Consider the following 19,918-nt stretch of genomic DNA (forward strand, 5'->3'; position numbering starts at 1 on the left):
GTAATTTTTCATCTGTGCATTATTTTCTAGTCTTTCGTTTGTTTGGTTTTTTTTTACAACTACATTTCAATTCAAATTTGTAATTACATTTAGGGCTCCTTTTACAAAGGTGCGTGAGGGCCTTAACGCATGGAATAGCGCGCGCCAAATTGCCGTGTGCGCTAGCCGCGACCGCCTCCTCTTGAGCAGGCGGTAGTTTTTCGGGTAGCGCGCAAATCCGGTGCGGGCGCTAAAAACGCTAGCGCACCTTTGTAAAAGGAGCCCTTAATCATGTGATTAAAGGTATATTATTTTTTTACCCACTACGGCTCCTTGTGACTTTGGGCAAGGAATGTTAAGTGACTTGACTAGAGCCACAAGGAGCTGCAGTGGAGAGAAATAAATAACGTATCTTCAATTGTGCAATTAATTGCGATTAGATTTTAATAGACATTCAGCCCTAATTATTCTTACTTCCAATACATGTCCACAGACAGTGGAAAGGACTTTTTTCTTGAGGTGGCTGTGCAGTGAATGAGAAAAATCTAAGTGATGTCCTGTCAAAGTTCTCCTTGCCCCCCTCCCTCCCCCCCCTCCATGTTCATAGAAACATAGAAACATAGAAAGATGACGGCAGAAAAGGGCCAAGGCCCATCAAGTCTGCCCACTATAGACCCTCCCCTTAAGATTAGCTAGTGTTTTGCCCTGACCCTCTTAGGGATCCCACATGGGCGTCCCATTTATTCTTAAAATCTGGCACACTGCTGGCCTCGATCACCTGCACTGGAAGCCCGTTCCACCGATCAATCACTCGCTCCGTGAAGAAATACTTCCTGGTGTCGCCGTGAAATTTTCCGCCCCTGAGTTTGAGCGGGTGCCCTCTTGTGGTTGAGGGGCCTCTAAGAAGGAAGATGTTATCTTCCACTTCTATACGTCCGGTGACGTATTTAAACATCTCAATCATGTCTCCCCTCTCCCTGCGCTCCTCTAGAGTGTAGAGCTGCAAATTGTCTAGTCTTGCTTCGTACGGGAGACCTTTAAGCCCAGTGCACTTCTTCCAGCTTGTCCTTTTATAAACTGTGATCGCTTATGGTGCTTGCATAACTCTGCTCTGTGAGATAAACACGAGAATTGCTGGATACTTTTCTTTATGAATATTAAATCACATCTTACAATTTGGGTTCAGTTCTGCATAATATCATTACAGGAAACATTTACTTTTATTAAAGTCTTTTTCCAGGTTGTATATTAAATTAACAAGACTACCCAGAAAGCATTTTTAACCATGAGAAATCTACGAAAAATAAGAAAATTCTTCGACACAGAACAATATAGGGTGTCAGGTCAAAAGCGCGCCGGGACAAAGGCGCGCCCAGACAATTGAGCGCAGCGTGGGGGTGCGCACCGCCAAAAATTACTGTTTTTAGGGCTCCGACGGTGGGGGGGCGTGGGGGGGGAACCCCCCACTTTACTTAATAGAGATCGCGCCGCGTTGTGGGGGGTTTGGGGGGTTGTAACCCCCCACATTTTACTGAAAACTTCACTTTTTCCCTATTTTTAGGAAAAAAGTTAAGTTTACAGTAAAATGTGGACGGTTACAACCCCCAAACCCCCCATAACGCCGGCGCGATCTCTATTAAGTAAACTGAGGGGGCTCCCCAACAAAACCCCCCGTCGGATCCCCTAAAAACTGTAATTTTCTTCGGCGCGCACCTCCGTCTTGCGCTCAGTTGTCGGCGCGCACCTTTGTCTTTTGCGGGGTTGTCTATGAACCACAATATAGGCTCATAGTCTAATCCCTAGTCCTAGGTCTAGTGGACTATTGCAATATCCTCTATCTACCATGCCCTGCATTCATGATAAAACAACTACAGACTGTACAAAACACAGCTCTCAGATTGATCTACTCGCTGAGTAAATATGACCAGATCACCGCTGCCTACCTGGACTCACACTGGTTACCAATACAAGCACAAATTCAATTCAAACTATACTGTCTATTATTCAAAGCTATAAATGGCACTGCCCCCACTTACCTAAACAACCGCCTAAATCAGAACCTTACTACTAGGCAAAGAAGAACTCAGACCCCATTTACTTACCCCCCCATTCAAAGGTACTCGGCACAAGAAGATGTTTGACAACCTACTAGCGACGCAGGCAGCGAAACTTGACCACTCCATCTCCAACTTGCTGACCACAACGAGCGACTTCAAATCGTTTCGAAAAGAAATCAAAACTCTGCTATTCAAAAAATTGATCCAGATATCTTAACTCTCCCCCTTGTCCTTCTCCTCCCTTGTAATAGTCTCACCCCCCTCTTGTAATTTTTTCTCTCTTAAGTATCAACCATGTATTCCACTACCTAACTTACAAATCTTCTGGAAATGTCCAGTTAGCTTCTTTGTACTCAGCCTAGAACTGCAAGGTACGAGCGGAATAGAAGTCACTAATGCAATGTAAATGTAAAACCAGAATTCAAGTCTAAGCCACATTAGAATTCAAGGAGCTGTCCAGAACTCCTGGTGCTGAAAGCATGCCGTTTTTCTTTAGAGCTATGGGCTCCTTTTTACGAAGCCGCGTTAGCGGTTTGACACACCTCTTGAGCAGGCGGTAGTTTTTCGGCTAGCGCGTGATAAAAATTTGCGTGCGCTAAAGCTGATAACGTGGCTTCGTAAAAGGAGCCCAATGACTTGTTTGATAAACATAGGGGTTCCTTTACTACAATGTGTTAACAATGGGCTTATTGCATCCTAATGTGGGACTTTCCTATGCCCTAAGCACAAATTTAATGTGTTAGTAAAATAAGACTCTTTTTTTTTATTATTATTATTTGCAGGTGGTGTGCTAATGTTTCCATTAGTATAGTAACTGCAAACAAGTAATACCAAAGCATTTGCTGCCTTCTGTTTAACAAGTGCTAAGTGCTCCCATGTTAAGCCTGCATTATTCAAGGAAGTTGGGCTAATTGCTCAAGTGTGACATCTAATGTTCGCTTTCAGGATTCATGATTGTGGGGTTCTAGGCGTAACCTCAGTTCACGGTTCTCAATTTAGGATAACCAATGACCCGACTAAGGCATTTTGGTAGTTGTGAACACTTATAAATAAGAACATAAAAATAACCAATGGTCCATCAAGCCCAGTAGCCCATTCTCAAAGTGGCCAATTCAGGTCCCTAGTACCTGGCCAAAACCCAAAGAGTAGCAACATTCCATGCTACCGATCCAGGGCAAGCAGTGGCTTCCTCCATGTCTGTCTCAATAACAGACTATGGACTTTTCCTCCAGGAACTTGTCCAAACCTTTCTTAAAACCAGCTACGCTATCCGCTCTTACCACAACCTCCGGCAATGCATTCCCGAGCTTAACTATTCTCTGAGTAACAAAATATTTCCTCCTGTTGGTTTTAAAAATATTTCCCTGTAACTTCATTCAGTGTCCCCTAGTCTTTGTAATTTTTGACAGAGTGAAAAATCGATCCACTTGTACCCGTTCTACTCCACTCAGGATTTTGTAGATTTCTCCTCTCAGTCGACTCTTTTCCAAGCTGAAGAGCCCTAACCTTTTTAGTCTATCCTCATACGAGAGGAGTTCCATCCCCTTTATCACAGGTTTAGAACAAACGCCAGGAAGTTCTTTTTCACCCAGAGGGTGGTGGATACATGGAACGCGCTTCCGGAGGCTGTGATAGGCCGGAGCACATTACAAGGCTTCAAAGAAGGTTTGGATAGGTTCCTAGAGGATAAAGGAATTGAGGGGTACAGATAGAAGTAGAAGTAGGTCATAGGGATAGTCAGGGACCATTGTTCAGAAAATGGGCCTGATGGGCCGCCGCGGGAGCGGACCGCTGGGCGAGATTGACCTCTGGTCTGCCTCAGCAGAGGCAACTTCTTATGTTCTTATCACCTTGGTCGCTCTTCTTTGAATCTTTGCTAGTACCTCTCTAACTTTCTTGAGCTAAGGAGACCAGAAATGAACGCAATACTCCAGGTGAGGTTGCACCATGGAGCGATACAGGGCAATTAAAGCATTTGTAAATAAATATAAACCCCTAAACAGTTCAAACAAATATGTAAAATGCCCTTGGTTATCCTAGGCTGACATATGCATCTTTTTTGCTCATAAATACATGGGTGGAAGGACAGGGAGAGTCTTCAATTAAGATAAAAGACTCTGATGAGTAAGAACACAACCACCCATGCTCTTCTGATGCTGCCCCCAGGCACCTTATTGTGACAAAGCAACTGTAACATAGTAACATAGTAGATGACGGCAGATAAAGACCCAAGTGATCCATCCAGTCTGCCCAACCTGATTCAATTTAAATTTTTTAATTTTTAATTTTATTTTTTCTTCTTAGCTATTTCTGGGCAAGAATCCAAAGCTTTACCCGGTACTGTGCTTGGGTTCCAACTGCCGAAATCTTTGTTAAGACTTACTCCAGCCCATCTACACCCTCCCAGCCATTGAAGCCCTCCCCTGCCCATCCTCCACCAAACGGCCATACACAGACACAGACCGTACAAGTCTGCCCAGTAACTGGCCTAGTTCAATCTTTAATATTATTTTCTGATTCTAAATCTTCTGTGTTCATCCCACGCTTCTTTGAACTCAGTCACAGTTTTACTCTCCACCACCTCTCTCGGGAGCGCATTCCAGGCATCCACCACCCTCTCCGTAAAGTAGAATTTCCTAACATTGCCCCTGAATCTACCACCCCTCAACCTCAAATTATGTCCTCTGGTTTTACCATTTTCCTTTCTCTGGAAAAGATTTTGTTCTACGTTAATACCCTTTAAGTATTTGAACGTCTGAATCATATCTCCCCTGTCTCTCCTTTCCCCTAGGGTATACATATTCAGGGCTTCCAGTCTCTCCTCATACATCTTCTGGCGCAAGCCTCCTATCATTTTCGTCGCCCTCCTCTGGACCGCCTCAAGTCTTCTTACGTCTTTCGCCAGATACGCAATCATTGACTTCAGGTCCCTGTAATTCATAGAAACATAGAAACATAGAATATGACGGCAGAAAAGGGCCTACGGCCCAACAAGTCTGCCCACTCAAATAACCCTCCCTTCTAAGTTCCTCTTTAAAGTGAGCCCACGTGTTGATCCCATTTGATCTTAAAATCAGTCACATTACTGGCCTCAACTACCTGAAGTGGAAGATTATTCCAACGGTCGACCACTCTTTCGGTGAAGAAGTACTTCCTAGTGTCACCATGGAATCTCCCGCCTCTGATTTTCAGCGGATGCCCCCTTGTCGCCGTAGGGCCTGTAAGGAAGAAGATATCTTCTTCCACCTCAATGCGGCCAGTAACGTATTTGAACGTCTCTATCATGTCACCCCTCTCTCTGCGCTCCTCGAGAGAGTAAAGGTGCAACTTACCTAGTCGTTCTTCATAAGGGACATCCTTGAGCCCTGAGACCATCTTGGTGGCCAATCGTTGAACCGATTCCATTCTTAGCACATCCTTCCGATAGTGTGGCCTCCAAAACTGTACATAGTACTCCAGATGTGGTCTCACCATGGACCTGTACAGCGGCATCACCACCTCGGGCCTTCGGCTGACAAAGCTTCTCCGGATGCAACCTAGCATTTGTCTAGCTTTAGATGAGGCTTTCTCCACCTGATTGGCTGCCTTCATATCATCACTAATGATTCAAAGTCCCTCCTTGAGGGCCGCAATCCAGTTGGGTTTTCAGGATTTCCCCAATGAATATGCACTGAAAGCAGTGCACGCACATAGATCTCATGCATATTCATTGGAGAAATCCTGAAAACCTGACTGGATTGCGGCCCTCGAGGAGGGACTTTGAGACCCCTGCTGTAATTCCAGCAGTCCCAGATATGTCATTATTGCACTAATTATCAGGAGAATCTATCAGTCATTAAGACATAGATCTCAAGAAGTGTACAAGAAAGGGAAATGGGTGTACTGATAGATAGGACCCTGAAGCCGTCAGCACAATGCGCGGCAGCGGCAAAGAAGGCAAATAGAATGTTGGGCATGATAAAGAAAGGAATCTCGAGTAGATTGGAGAAAGTTATAATGCCGCTTTATAGGGCAATGGTCAGACCCCACTTGGAATACTGCGTCCAACATTGGTCTCCCTACCTAAAGAAGGATATAAAACTGCTGGAGAGGGTGCAGAGACGAGCAACCAAACTAGTGAAGGGTATGGAGAAACTGGAATATGAGGATCGACTTAAAACACTGGGATTGTTCTCCCTTGAGAAAAGGAGACTGCGTGGGGATATGATCGAGACCTTCAAAATACTGAAATGAATCGACAAAATAGAGCAGAGAAGATTATTTACATGGTCCAATTTGACACGGACAAGAGGACATGAAATGAAGCTAAGGGGGGGCAAGTTCAGGACTAATATCAGGAAGTTCTGCTTCACACAGAGAGTGGTTGACATCTGGAATACTCTCCCAGGGGAGATTATTGCGGAATCGACAGTCCTAGGCTTCAAAAGCAAACTAGATGCATATCTCCTTGAGAGAGGCATATAAAGATATGGTTGGATATAAAATAAAAAATGTTTTGTCAAATTCAGTTATAAGCAGGGATTCATCCAGACCAAAAAACATACACATAAAGCTGACATACTAAAAATCAAAAAGATGAAAAGGAGAAAAATAAACCTCAATTGAGGGTCGTTGGGACTACACAAGTACCCAACCATCCACTCATCATCACGGGTTTATAAAAAACTCCAAAAACATGTATAAATAATCAATTTTCACATCTTTCATTCACACGAGGTCTTCTTTTTGTTATTTTTCACAGTCTTTTTTATATATATAAAATTTCAGTTTAAATGTCAAGCAATGAAAAAGGCCCGAATCCCAAGCTTAACTACATTAATTGGCGAGGACTACAGCTGAATATAATCAGTATAAGCAGTTTTTAGAGATATGCAGTATATATCTGAAATCGTGAAAAAATACACTCATCTGAAATCGAGGATTTTCACCAAAAGGCTTCCAATACAAGATCCCGACAGAAAAGACTTTCTGTTTCGCCCGACGAGGGCTACTTCAGGGGAACAATATCAACTCCAATATCCCTCTGCTTCTAATTATCTGCTGGAAATATAGCCGACTCCTCTCAAGACGGTACAGGGACTGAAAGACGCGCCCGGCTCGAATAAAACACGAACCGGGCGTCTTGACGTCATCAACTGCGTGATGCACGATAGGTCAAACACACTCACTCTCAATTAGCTGCCAAACAGACCACGAGAAGGAACCTATGGAATGGATTTCAAAGAAACGGCTGCCATTCATAAGCTGTATTGAGGCCCATTGGCTCTAAGGTTTGTAATCGGCTAATCCATTGTTGTTCCTTCTGCCATAGCATTCTTCTACTGTCTCCTCTTCTCTGAGTAGGACGTAGTTTCTCAATGACCCAACATTTTAAATTCTCAAATCTATGGCCAAATTGGGTACAATGAGCCACTATCGGGGCTGTTAATTTCTGAGTGTTCAAACAACTTTTATGTTCCGTAATTCTAGTGGTTAAGGTCCTTGATGTTTGCCCTATGTATAGACGGTCACATGGACATTGAATCGCATATATTATATTCATAGATTGGCATGAGGACGTCTGGTGTAAAACAATGCTCTTGCCATCACTGGGATTGATAAAGCTGGAAATATTCAGCATTATGTCACAATTTGAACAATGTCCACAAGATTTGTGACCCTGGATGTTATCTGGATTTTCTTCTATAAAATCTTCCTTAGATGTATGACATAATAAATCACTAAGATTTTTATTTCTTGATTGTGAAAAAATAAATCTTTTGTTTTCAAAACAAGGAAGCGTTTTTAATAGAGGAAGATGTTTTTTATATTTCTTGATCACCTGCGATGACATACGAGTTTGTTTAATCACACATGGAATTATAACATCATCTGAATGAGGTCTTTTGTAATCTAGCAATGTTTCTCTAGGATTGTATAACGCACGTTTTTTAGCTCGTTTAACTATGTTTTTAGGATAATCTCTTAGCAATAATTTATGTTCCAATATCTTTGCTTCTTGTATAAATTTATCCTTAGTATTACAGATACGACGGTACCTGAGAAACTGCGCAAAAGGAATGCTGTTTTTAAGATGCATTGGATGCATGCTATTAAATTTAAGCAACGTGTTTCTGTCAGTTTTTTTGCGATGGACTGAAGTTTCAATGTGCTGATCTTTCATACAAATTTCTACATCTAAAAAACTGATGTTCTCAACACTATATGTCATGGTGAATTTAATGGAGTGATGGCATTGATTCATTTTATCATTAAATTCTATAAGTTGTTGCCTCGTCCCCAACCAGATGATAAAAATATCATCGATAAATCTCCACCACTTAAAAACATGGTGAAATTCTGGCATGGTATAAATCAGTGTTTCTTCAAACCATGACATATACAAATTCGCAATTGTTGGAGCGAATGAAGCACCCATTGCTATTCCAGACAGCTGCTTAAAGAATTCACCATTGAAAATAAAATAATTATTTTTCAATGCAATTTCACAAAGGTCTCTCAAAAACTTCGTATGTATGTTATCTTGAACATATTGTGAATTCCATAAAGCTTCTAATACTACCAGAGCTTCTTCTTGTGGGATGCATGTGTATAATGAACACACATCGAATGTCACCATAATGCACTCCATAGGTAATGTGGATTCCAACTCACTGAGTAATTTCAAAAAATGTGTAGTGTCTTGTAAATATGATTTAATGGTTTTCAGAAAGATTTGTAATTGTTTATCTATATATTTGCTTGTCCTTTCCAACAGTGAATCACGAGCTGATACTATTGGTCTGCCTGGCGGACACTGAATGTTTTTATGGATTTTTGGTAGCAGATAAAATATAGGTACTTTGAAATGCTGAGGAGTGAGAAATTGGTATTCTTTTTTAGTAAGAAAACCGCTTTTCAGTGCATCTGCACAGATGTTAAAAATCTTTTCAAAGATTTCCATCGAAGGATCTTGAAGATTTTATAGAAGAAAATCCAGATAACATCCAGGGTCACAAATCTTGTGGACATTGTTCAAATTGTGACATAATGCTGAATATTTCCAGCTTTATCAATCCCAGTGATGGCAAGAGCATTGTTTTACACCAGACGTCCTCATGCCAATCTATGAATATAATATATGCGAATCAATGTCCATGTGACCGTCTATACATAGGGCAAACATCAAGGACCTTAACCACTAGAATTACGGAACATAAAAGTTGTTTGAACACTCAGAAATTAACAGCCCCGATAGTGGCTCATTGTACCCAATTTGGCCATAGATTTGAGAATTTAAAATGTTGGGTCATTGAGAAACTACGTCCTACTCAGAGAAGAGGAGACAGTAGAAGAATGCTATGGCAGAAGGAACAACAATGGATTAGCCGATTACAAACCTTAGAGCCAATGGGCCTCAATACAGCTTATGAATGGCAGCCGTTTCTTTGAAATCCATTCCATAGGTTCCTTCTCGTGGTCTGTTTGGCAGCTAATTGAGAGTGAGTGTGTTTGACCTATCGTGCATCACGCAGTTGATGACGTCAAGACGCCCGGTTCGTGTTTTATTCGAGCCGGGCGCGTCTTTCAGTCCCTGTACCGTCTTGAGAGGAGTCGGCTATATTTCCAGCAGATAATTAGAAGCAGAGGGATATTGGAGTTGATATTGTTCCCCTGAAGTAGCCCTCGTCGGGCGAAACAGAAAGTCTTTTCTGTCGGGATCTTGTATTGGAAGCCTTTTGGTGAAAATCCTCGATTTCAGATGAGTGTATTTTTTCACGATTTCAGATATATACTGCATATCTCTAAAAACTGCTTATACTGATTATATTCAGCTGTAGTCCTCGCCAATTAATGTAGTTAAGTTTGGGATTCGGGCCTTTTTCATTGCTTGACATTTAAACTGAAATTTTATATATATAAAAAAGACTGTGAAAAATAACAAAAAGAAGACCTCGTGTGAATGAAAGATGTGAAAATTGATTATTTATACATGTTTTTGGAGTTTTTTATAAACCCGTGATGATGAGTGGATGGTTGGGTACTTGTGTAGTCCCAACGACCCTCAATTGAGGTTTATTTTTCTCCTTTTCATCTTTTTGATTTTTAGTATGTCAGCTTTATGTGTATGTTTTTTGGTCTGGATGAATCCCTGCTTATAACTGAATTTGACAAAACGTATTTTCAATATATTTACTATTAGTCTCACGTTTTGGCCTCAAAATAAATTATTAGTGGATATAAAATAAGCCAGGTGTATACCTAGCAGGGCCTCCGCGTGTGCGGATCGCCGGACTTGATGGACCGAAGGTCTGATCCGGAGATGGCGCTTCTTATGTTCTTATGTTCTCATATTTATTCAGCAATAATAGTGATGGCCTTAGATGTGGTATTTAGTTCAAAAAGAAGCCCATTTATGGAGAGGTCTCGGCTAGTTACCTACTCCAACTACTCATCAACATGCACTTCCATCAATTAAAATTCTCTAATCTTACTTTATATCAAAATATTAAAAAAAAATAAAAATAGCATGCATTCTTCAAACAATACGTATTACCATATTTCTTGAGACAACACAGAACATCAGTAACCCATATCTTACCATACCTTTTAGCCTTAACCTTTTTCCTATTGTAATACATTATACGTTACGCTGGTTCCAATCGTAATTATTTTAGCAAAGTTTTGTATTATTCACCGTTATCATTTACGGCTATTGTAAACATAATGTAAATAAGTCATAAGTCTGTAAATTCACATATTTTGTGTTCCTGGCTCTTTATTAGTATGGGACATACGATGGCAACAACATTTTTGGAATGTCCCGTCATCCGAGACACACGATAGGAAAAGGTTAACCTAATAAATGAGGTTTTTCAGACCCTTTTCCAGTAGCTGTCGGACACAAGGGTCAAGCAAGGGTCTTTTTCTACAAAGCTGAGGAGGCTGGAAGGGCTTGGAATCCAGAAGCCTATAAAATCAACTTTTCCATAAACTCTAAAGAAATTGGTTAATAAGGAAAACCGATTGCCCACATTTTAAAGTTTTTATTTTGTGAAAGACAAGGTATTGTTTTTAGATGGGAAGATGCATGGGCTTAAAGGACTAATGCCACATTACAGTCCCTACCAGACTCCTTATATAGACCATCCAATTCTAAAACCAATAACGTTTCCGCCCTACGCAACCACTCCTGTCAACTGACATGTATTTATTTATTTTTTAAAATGATATACCGCATATGACCTGCACGGTTTACGTAAGTAGCATACATTAAATTTGGCAATACAAACATAATTATTATTAAAACAAATCCTACACATTATAAAATAAGATCAAAGGCATAAATCAAATCCTTAACCTTGCACACGGCTTCACTTCCTGATCACATTCGCATTCCATTACATAAATGCATTGACAAAAAAAAAATAGGTTTTCAATCGTTTCTTAAAGCCCAATCTGGGTTCACAAAACCACAAGGTTCCAGTCAAGCTATTCCAAAGTTTGACCCCCCCCCCCTACTGACACCATAGCAACCCTGATCCTTGAATGTATAATAGACTGACTTTTATTGAAATTTAATTACATGATTTTTTTATTCAGGAAGGGCTGTGCCAACATTTGTAAGAGCTGGTAGAGCTGCTGCCTATGCATTCAGAGGATGTGAGATCAAATCCCAGTGCTGCTCCTTGTGACCCTGAGCAAGTCACTTAAATCCTCCAGTGCCCACTGCTTTGATATTAGCAACAAAAAGGCAGTATACAAGTCCCCATTCCCTTTCATCAAGCCCAGGATCCTGGCTCCAACAGTGGCCAACCCAGGTCTCGAGCCCCTGGCAGAAATCCAAAGCGTAGCAACATTCCAGAGCTGAGATTGTGATGTCATAAAGCCTCATTCCACCAATACCTAAGAGCCAACCTCAGCAGTGATGTCACAACGGCTCAATTGTCCTATACTCAGCTCACATAAGAATTGACAGACTGAAGGTGTGGCTCAATGGTAGAGCTGCTGCCTCTGCACCCAGAGGTTGTGAGATCAAATCCCAGTGCTGCTCTTGTGACTCTGGGCAAGTCACTTAATCCTCTAGTGCCCATTCCTTTTAAATGCCAAGTCCCCATTCCCTTTCATCAAGCCCAGGATCCGGGCTCCAACAGTGGCTAACCCAGGTCTCAAGCATCTGGCAGAAATCCAAAGCGTAGCAACATTCCAGAACTGAGACTGTGATGTCACAAAGCCTCATTCCACCAATGCCTAAGAGCCAACATCATCAGTGATGTCACAATGGCTCGATTGTCCTATACTCAGCTCACATAAGAATTGACAGACTGAAGGTGTGGCTCACTGGTAGAGCTGCCGCCTCTGCACCCAGAGGTTGTGAGATCAAATCCCGGTGCTGCTCTTGTGACTCTGGGCAAGTCGCTTAATCCTCCAGTGCCCACCGCTTTGAATGTCAGCTCTGAAATGCCAAAGCGACAAAAAAAGGCCGTACAGAAGTCCCCGTTCTCTTTCTTATCATTAAATAATCATTTAACTGAGCAACCGCTGCAGTCCCAATCATCTTCTCCAAATAGAGCAGGCGAGATACAGATCTATAATTCTCAGCGAATTCAGGATCAAGTGAACTTTTCTTCAACAATGCCTCACAGGGAATTCTTTCAATACAAGCAGAAAATAACCGTCCTGCAGGGACGCATTTATCCTCGATGTAAGCCTCCCTTTCAATCATTCTCCTGCTACCTTAATCGATGATGAAGGATAGGGATCTAATGGAAGAGCCAGGGGTCTGGCCTTTTATACCACTTTCAACGCAACTGCTTCTGTAACCACGGAAACCTGCCCAGCTTCCTCAGTACCCTCCACTTTCTCTACAGAGATCCTATCTAACTTATAACCACCTTCTTTCTCTTCACATTCTTTCTATACAACTAACCTGCTCCAAATCATTACCAGTTTCCTTGACCCTAGACTCAAAAGATATGCAGGCTTAGAGTTTGCAATGGGAGACATCCCTAAAGGCTCCATTCCCTAGCATCAACCTTTGTTTTAATATTTTAAATCTGTTTCTATTATCTCACAGAAACACCCTGCAAGTTTTCCTATTCTCTTTATGCCCCGCCCCCTTGTATCCCCTCCCTGGAGTTAGGAACTATGACACTTAGATGGGGTTACAAGACGTCCAGGGAAACCTGGACGTGTCCTCTTTTTAGAGGACTGTCCAAGCTCCCGGATGGACTTTTCAAAATCCGGCATTTGCCGGATTTTGGAAAGCCCCGACCAGTTCTGGCTGTATCTAGAGGGCTTCTGAGCGTGCGAAGATGATGTCACACACATCCGCACATGCGCCAGGCCCTCCAGACTAGTTGTTGAAGAGAGGAGGCTTGTCGGGGGCGGGGCTGGGGACGGACTGGGGCAGGCCTGGAAGTAGAACAGGGTGGAGCCAGAGGCAGAATGGAGTGGAGTTATGTGTCCAGGGTTTTCTTTTTCAAAATATGGTGACCCTATACCTTATAAAATAGCATATACTGCACACAAGTACCCAACTATCAATTCATGGCACCTGTGATATGTGTACGTGGCATGTACCTCTAGGCACCAGAATTGCCCTGTTAGTACTTCGACCTCAGTGTGCATTAACTGCATTTACATATGCTAATTCGGTGTCAGGGCCTGGACTTGAGTACAGTGGAGAGGCTAGGCTACAGACAGAATCCAATGGGATAGATTCTGTAAAGGATGTCTAACTTTAAGCATTGATAATGTGGATGTCCCTCGACTTAGGTGTCCAAATAAAGTGGACAATAAGCACAATTAATGACTTCAGCGAGGGATAATTGGAAGTTAGACGTCCAAAGGCTGGACGCGATTCACAAAATAGGCGTCCACAATTTCATGGATGCCCATCAGAAAAAGCTGCACCCAATGGGATAGGCATGGGCGTGGTGTGGGCGTGGCTTTGAAATACGAGTTGTCCATTTACAGAATTGCATGCCGCTCAGCATTCTAACACATCTACTTAATGCCTAAAATGTACAGCTGTTACAAAAACAGGCCCACTTTTGAGCGTGAGCTGGGCGCTAGTTAAGCACGAGTTAGGTAGACACGATGTAGGCGTCACTTAAGCACGCCAGAGGCGTCCGCTTATAGGTGAATGGGTATAGAGAACTCCAGTTTGATATTAAGGTCAAAAAAAGCAAAGCACATGAAAAATATAGAGCATACTAAACTTCATTTCCAAAAGGCTAAGAAAATAAGAAGGGAATCCCTGGTGACGGGACTAAATCGCGCGAGTCAACGGCGCGCCGACAACTGAGCGCAGACAACTGAGCGCAAGGTTGACGGCGCGCCAAAGAAAAGCACTATTTTAAAGGGCTCCGACAGGGGGTGTGGGGGGGGAACCGCCCCCCACTTTACTTAACAGACATTGCGCTGCCGTTGTGGGGGGTTTGGGGGGTTGTAACCCCCCACATTATACTTAAAACGGAACTTTTTCCCTAAAAAACAGGCAAAAAGTTCGGTTTCAAGTATAATGAGGGGGGTTACAACCCCCCAAACCCCCCCACAACGCCAGCGCGATGTCTGTTAAGTAAAATAGGGGGGTTCCCCACCAACACCCCCCGTCGGAACCCTTTAAAATAGTGCTTTTCTTCGGCGCGCTGTCAACCTTGCGCTCAGTTGTCTGCGCTCAGTTGTCGGCGCGCCGTTGTCTCCCGCGATTTTGTCTATGAACCGAATCCCTACTCACAACGGCTGTGGTTCAGAGCATGTGGACATGTCAGATACACAATCTTTTTCAAAAAACTTCACTGGGTGGTCATGTCGTGAATAATTGGTAGGAAAAAGGGATAGTAGCCCTGAGGAAACCCCCTCTAAGGGTGAAACATGTTGGCTCATTAATCCCTTGCTAACCACCAACCACCAGTCAGCTAAGTATTTAATTTATGAAAAACTTCTTTAAACTATTTATTGTCTTAAAACAAATTAAAATAATTGAAAAATAATAAGAAAGTTATATACACACTATATATTGACCCAATGACGATTGGGTGCGTAAAGCCAGAAGATATGATATTGTGATCTTCTGGTGGCATCTCTGAGGGCAAAAAATGTATTGAAAAGCTCTTTTTGACACAAGGTATTAAGGGTGAACTAACGGTATCACCTGGAATGAACTATGGATACACAATCTTGACAGCATTGTCTCTGTCTCCGTCCCTGCCCCTTCCTGCAAGCTCCGTCCTCATCTACACAAGCCTCAAATACTTTAAAATCATAAATGTTCGAGGTTTGCGTGGCTAAGGCAGAGCTGACAGGAATGGGACAGGGACAGGGACAGAGACAAAACTCGCAGGGGACGGAGAAATTGAGTTCCTACGGGATGGGGAAAAAGTTGTCCCTGTGTCATTCTCTAGTCCAAGGTGCCTACCAGAAAGTGGGCAGGGTTAAGGGCGATACGAAGTTATATAGAGTAGTGAAGACAAAGAGGGATTACGAAGATCAGCAATGGGACATAATCAAGCTCGAGAAATGGGCGGCGACAGGGCAAATGAGGTTCAATGTGAATAAGTGCAAAGGGATGCATGTCGGGAACAAAAATCTCAAGCACGAATACAGGATGTCCGGGACGGTACTTGGAGAGACCTCCCAGGAAAAGGACTTGGGAGTTCTGATCGACAAGTCCATGAAGCCGTCTGCGCAATGTGCTACGCAGTGGCGAAAAGGGCGAACAGAATGCTAGGAATGATCAAGAAGGGGATCACAAACAGATCCGAGAAGGTTATCATGCCGCTGTCCCGGGCCATGGTGCATCCTCACCTAATACGGAACTACTCGAAAGGGTCCGGAGAAGGGCGACTAAGATGGTTAAGGGGCTGGAGGAGTTGCCGTACAGCGAGAGATTAGAGAAACTGGGCCTCTTCTCCCTTGAAAAGAGGAGGCTGCGAGGGGACATGATCGAAACATTCAAGGTACTGAAGGGAGGGAGAACGAGAGGACACTCTCTAAAGTTAAAAGGGGATCGAGTCCGTACAAACGTAAGGAAATTCTTCTTCACCCAGAGAGTGGTGGAAAACTGAAACGCTCTTCCGGAGTCTGTCATAGGGGGAAACACCCTCCAGGGGTTCAAATAAGTGAAAACACGCTTCAGGGATTCAAGACAAAGTTGGACAAGTTCATGTTAAACTGGTGAGAATGGACTCATAAGAACATAAGAAGTTGCCTCCGCTGGGGCAGACCAGAGGTCCATCCTGTCCAGCGGTCCGCTCCCGCGGCGGCCCATCAGGCCTAATTGCCTGAACAGTGTCCATGACTAATTTTGTAACTGCCTCTGATCCTCTAATCCTATCCCTATAACCTTACCTCTACTCTTATCTGTACCCCTCAATCCCTTTGTCCTCCAGGTACCTGTCCAGACCCTCTTTGAAGCCCTGTAGTGTGCTTCTGCTTATCACATCCTCCGGTAGCGCGTTCCGTGTATCCACCATCCTCTGAGTGAAAAAGAACTTCCTAGCGTTTGTTCTAAACCTGTCCCCTTTCAATTTCTCCGAGTGCCCCCTTGTGCTTGTGGTTCCCCGTAATTTGAAAAATCTGTCCATGTCCACTCTTTCTATGCCCTTCATGATCTTTGGAGCACTGGTCTTGACCTTTGGGCCACCGCATGAGCGGACTACTGAGCAGGATGGACCATTGGTCTGACCCAGCAGCGGCAATTCTTATGTTCTTATGAATTGTGGGTGTGTTTTCTGTGTAGGCACCTAAAATGGACTTAAGCACCGGTATTTGGGCCAAGAGAACCCTGGCATAAATAAGAGACACCTAAGTCCATTGTAGGTCCCGCTAGACATGATTCTATAAATGGTGCCCATCAAACAAAGATCGTTAAGCGCTATGTACTGCATTCTTTGGCGCTTATTTTTTTAGGTGTCGTTTATAGAATCAAGGACAATATGTCTAGAGAACTTAAGGTTTAGTAGAACCAGTGTGATTTAATACTTGTTTGAAGTGCAATGATGGCAGAAGGAAGAGACCCTTCTTCTTATTGATATTTACAGAAAATCATCTATTCCGTACATACACAAATTCAGAAAGGGGAAAGGGTTTGGGATTAAGACCATAAGCCGTGCCTCTGCTGGGTCAGACCTGAGGTCCATCATGCCCAGCGGTCCGCTCACACGGCGGCCCATCAGGTCTAGGACCTGTATATTAGCCCTCTATCTATACCCTTCTATCCCCTTTTCCTTCAGAAAATTGTCCAATCCCTTCTTGAACTCCAGTACCGTACCCTGTCCTATTACTCCCTCTGGAAGCGCATTCCAGGTGTCCACCACCCGTTGGGTGAAGAAGAACTTCCTAGCATTGGTTCTGAATCTGTCTCCTTTTAATTTTTTTTGGAATGCCCTCTCGTTCTTGTAGTTGTCGAAAGTTTGAAGAATCTGTCCCTCTCCACTTTCTCTATGCCCTCTCATTTTGTGGCTTTAGCATTTCAAAGCTGACATTGAAAGCGATGGCACTAGAAGATTAAGTGACTTGGCCAAGGTCACAAGGAGCAGCACTGGGATTTGATCTCACAACCTCTGGGTGCAGAGGCAGCAGCCCTACCAGCGAGCCACATCATCAGTCTCTCCCAGTTTGGCAATTCTTATGGTCTTATGTGAGTCAAGTATAGGACATCACTGGTGAGGTTGGTTCTTAGGCACTAATGGACTGAGACATTATGACATCACAATCTGAGCTCTGGAATGTTGCTGCTCTTTGGGTTTCTAACAGGTACTTGGGATCTGGATTGGCCACTGTTAGAGACAGGATACATGGCTTGATGAAAGGGAAAGGGAATGGGGACTTGTATACTGCCTTTTTTGTTGCTAATATTCAAAGCAGTGGGCACTGGAGGATTAAGTGACTTAATCAGGGTCACAAGAGCAGCATCGGGATTTGATCTCACAACCTCTGGGTGCAGAGGCAGCAGCTCCACCAGTGAGCCACACCTTCAGTCTGTCAATTCTTATGTGAGCTGAGTATAGGACAATCGAGCCATTGTGACATCACTGATGAGGTTGGCTCTTAGGTATTGGTGGAATGAGGCTTTATGACATCACAATCTCAGTTCTAGAATGTTGCTACGCTTTGGATTTCTGCCAGGGGCTTGAGACCTGGGTTAGCCACTGTTGGAGACAGGATACTGGGCTTGATGAAAGGGCATTTCAAGTGAAGGGTTAAGTGACTTGCCCAGGGACACAAGGAGCAGCACTGGGATTTGAACTCACAACCTCTGGGTGCAGAGGCAGCAGCTCTATCAGTGAGCCACACCTGAAAAAAAAAAAAAAAAAAGGGAAAAAACAGGAGAGAAAGTAAACTAAGTGAAGAAGCTGGTGATGAGATGAGAAGCTTCAGTTCCGCAATCGCAAACTGCTCTATGCACCTGTCCTGTCTCAGCTTCTGACCGTCAAGTCTCACTCCGTAATCCATCTTGAGAAGACTTCCCATATCCACATCACTCCCAGCACCGCTCTTGGCAAATCTCCTCTAATAGAACTAGACTGATGATAGAGCTCAGATCTTCTGCAACAGGGTTTCGGGCCGCACTAAGCCTGTAATTTAAGATTGGCTTAAGGAAAAGTGAGCACCTTATACCACCTAAATCCTGACTTTCTAATAAGGCTCAGAGAAATTTATGTTAGGGCATCATGCTGGAATGAGAACTGCAAGTTGCATCTCTGGATGTCATCGTGTAAGCATTTGTAATAAATAAAATTAAGTGAAATTTGGCTAGAGAAAAAAATCTTTGTCTCCTTTGATTAATCTGCGGAAGTGAGAAAGACTGCTCAGAACGGACAATCACGGGAATTTCCTTTGAACAATTAGGCCCTCTTTCACTAAGGTGCGGCGCGCGGCGAAGGCGAGCGGCAAAGGCGCTCGCCTTAGCGAGAGCGCCTTTGCGAAGGGCCTTGAGAAGGGACGAGCAAAGACAGCAAAGGACTCCAGAACACCAGGTAAGGAAGAAGCGAGCACGCATGTAGGGAGAGCACACGCACAAGAAGAAAACACACAGAAGCAGCAGGCTCGGGGACAAGAAAGAGGCCCAAGGGAGGATAACAGACCCACCAAGACGAAAAGCGGCAGAAGAAGTAGACAGGAAAGAGCCAAGCACAGGAGAGAGCACAGCGCCCGCACACATAGAGACATAAGAGAAGGGAGAGGACATCTAGTGGACTCCGAAGAAAGAGAAATGGAAGCAGCAGGAACCCGGAGGAGCTTCCCAGTGTACTGCACAGAGTGTCATATGTATGACTACCTTCCCTCGGGAAGGCAGGCATACATATGCAGTCGGTGTCAGGAACTGGAAAGCCTGAAGAAGGAAGTTGGTCGACTGCAGTGCAGGGTTCAAGAGCTGGAGGGACTCCACATCTCAGAAGCACCTTTCGAGACAACTGAAGACCCTGCAGGAGAAAGCCACATCAAGGAGCAAGTAAGGGAGCTCGAAAGATTCATCGAGGAGGCCTACAGGCAGGTAGAAGAGCAGGATCATCAGCAGCGCTGGAGCGAGGAAGCTACGGCTACACAAGATGGAGGACATGGGCCAACAGATGGAAGACAGGGGCCAACGGACGCCGAGGATGAAGGATCACATGGAAGATTCATGCAAGCAGAGAGGGCGAAGACTGGCGGGGACCCTGGAAGAGAAGGACTGAACCACGCAGAGGATACAGATTTGAGACCAGTGAGGAAGCTGAAGAAGGAGAAATCTGCAGTCGTCGTGGGAGACTCAATCCTGAGAGAAGTGGACAGTCACGTAGCAGGAGGGAGAGAGGATCGGCTAGTGACCTGTCTCCCAGGAGCAAGAACGAAGGACATCACCGACAGAGTCGAGAGGATCCTGGATGGCGCGGAAACAGAAGAGACAGCAGTGA

At 43.8% G+C, this 19,918-nt stretch overlaps 1 protein-coding gene across 2 annotated transcripts in view; it reads right to left on the reverse strand.

Moving 5' to 3' along the window:
• Window positions 1-19,918, reverse strand: part of PLXNA4 (plexin A4) — a 1,110,463-nt gene that overhangs the window by 543,871 nt on the left and 546,674 nt on the right. The window lies entirely within an intron of this gene.

The sequence above is a fragment of the Geotrypetes seraphini genome, chromosome 9 (genome assembly GCF_902459505.1).
Source record: "Geotrypetes seraphini chromosome 9, aGeoSer1.1, whole genome shotgun sequence".
NCBI classification, from domain to species: Eukaryota; Metazoa; Chordata; class Amphibia; order Gymnophiona; family Dermophiidae; genus Geotrypetes; species Geotrypetes seraphini.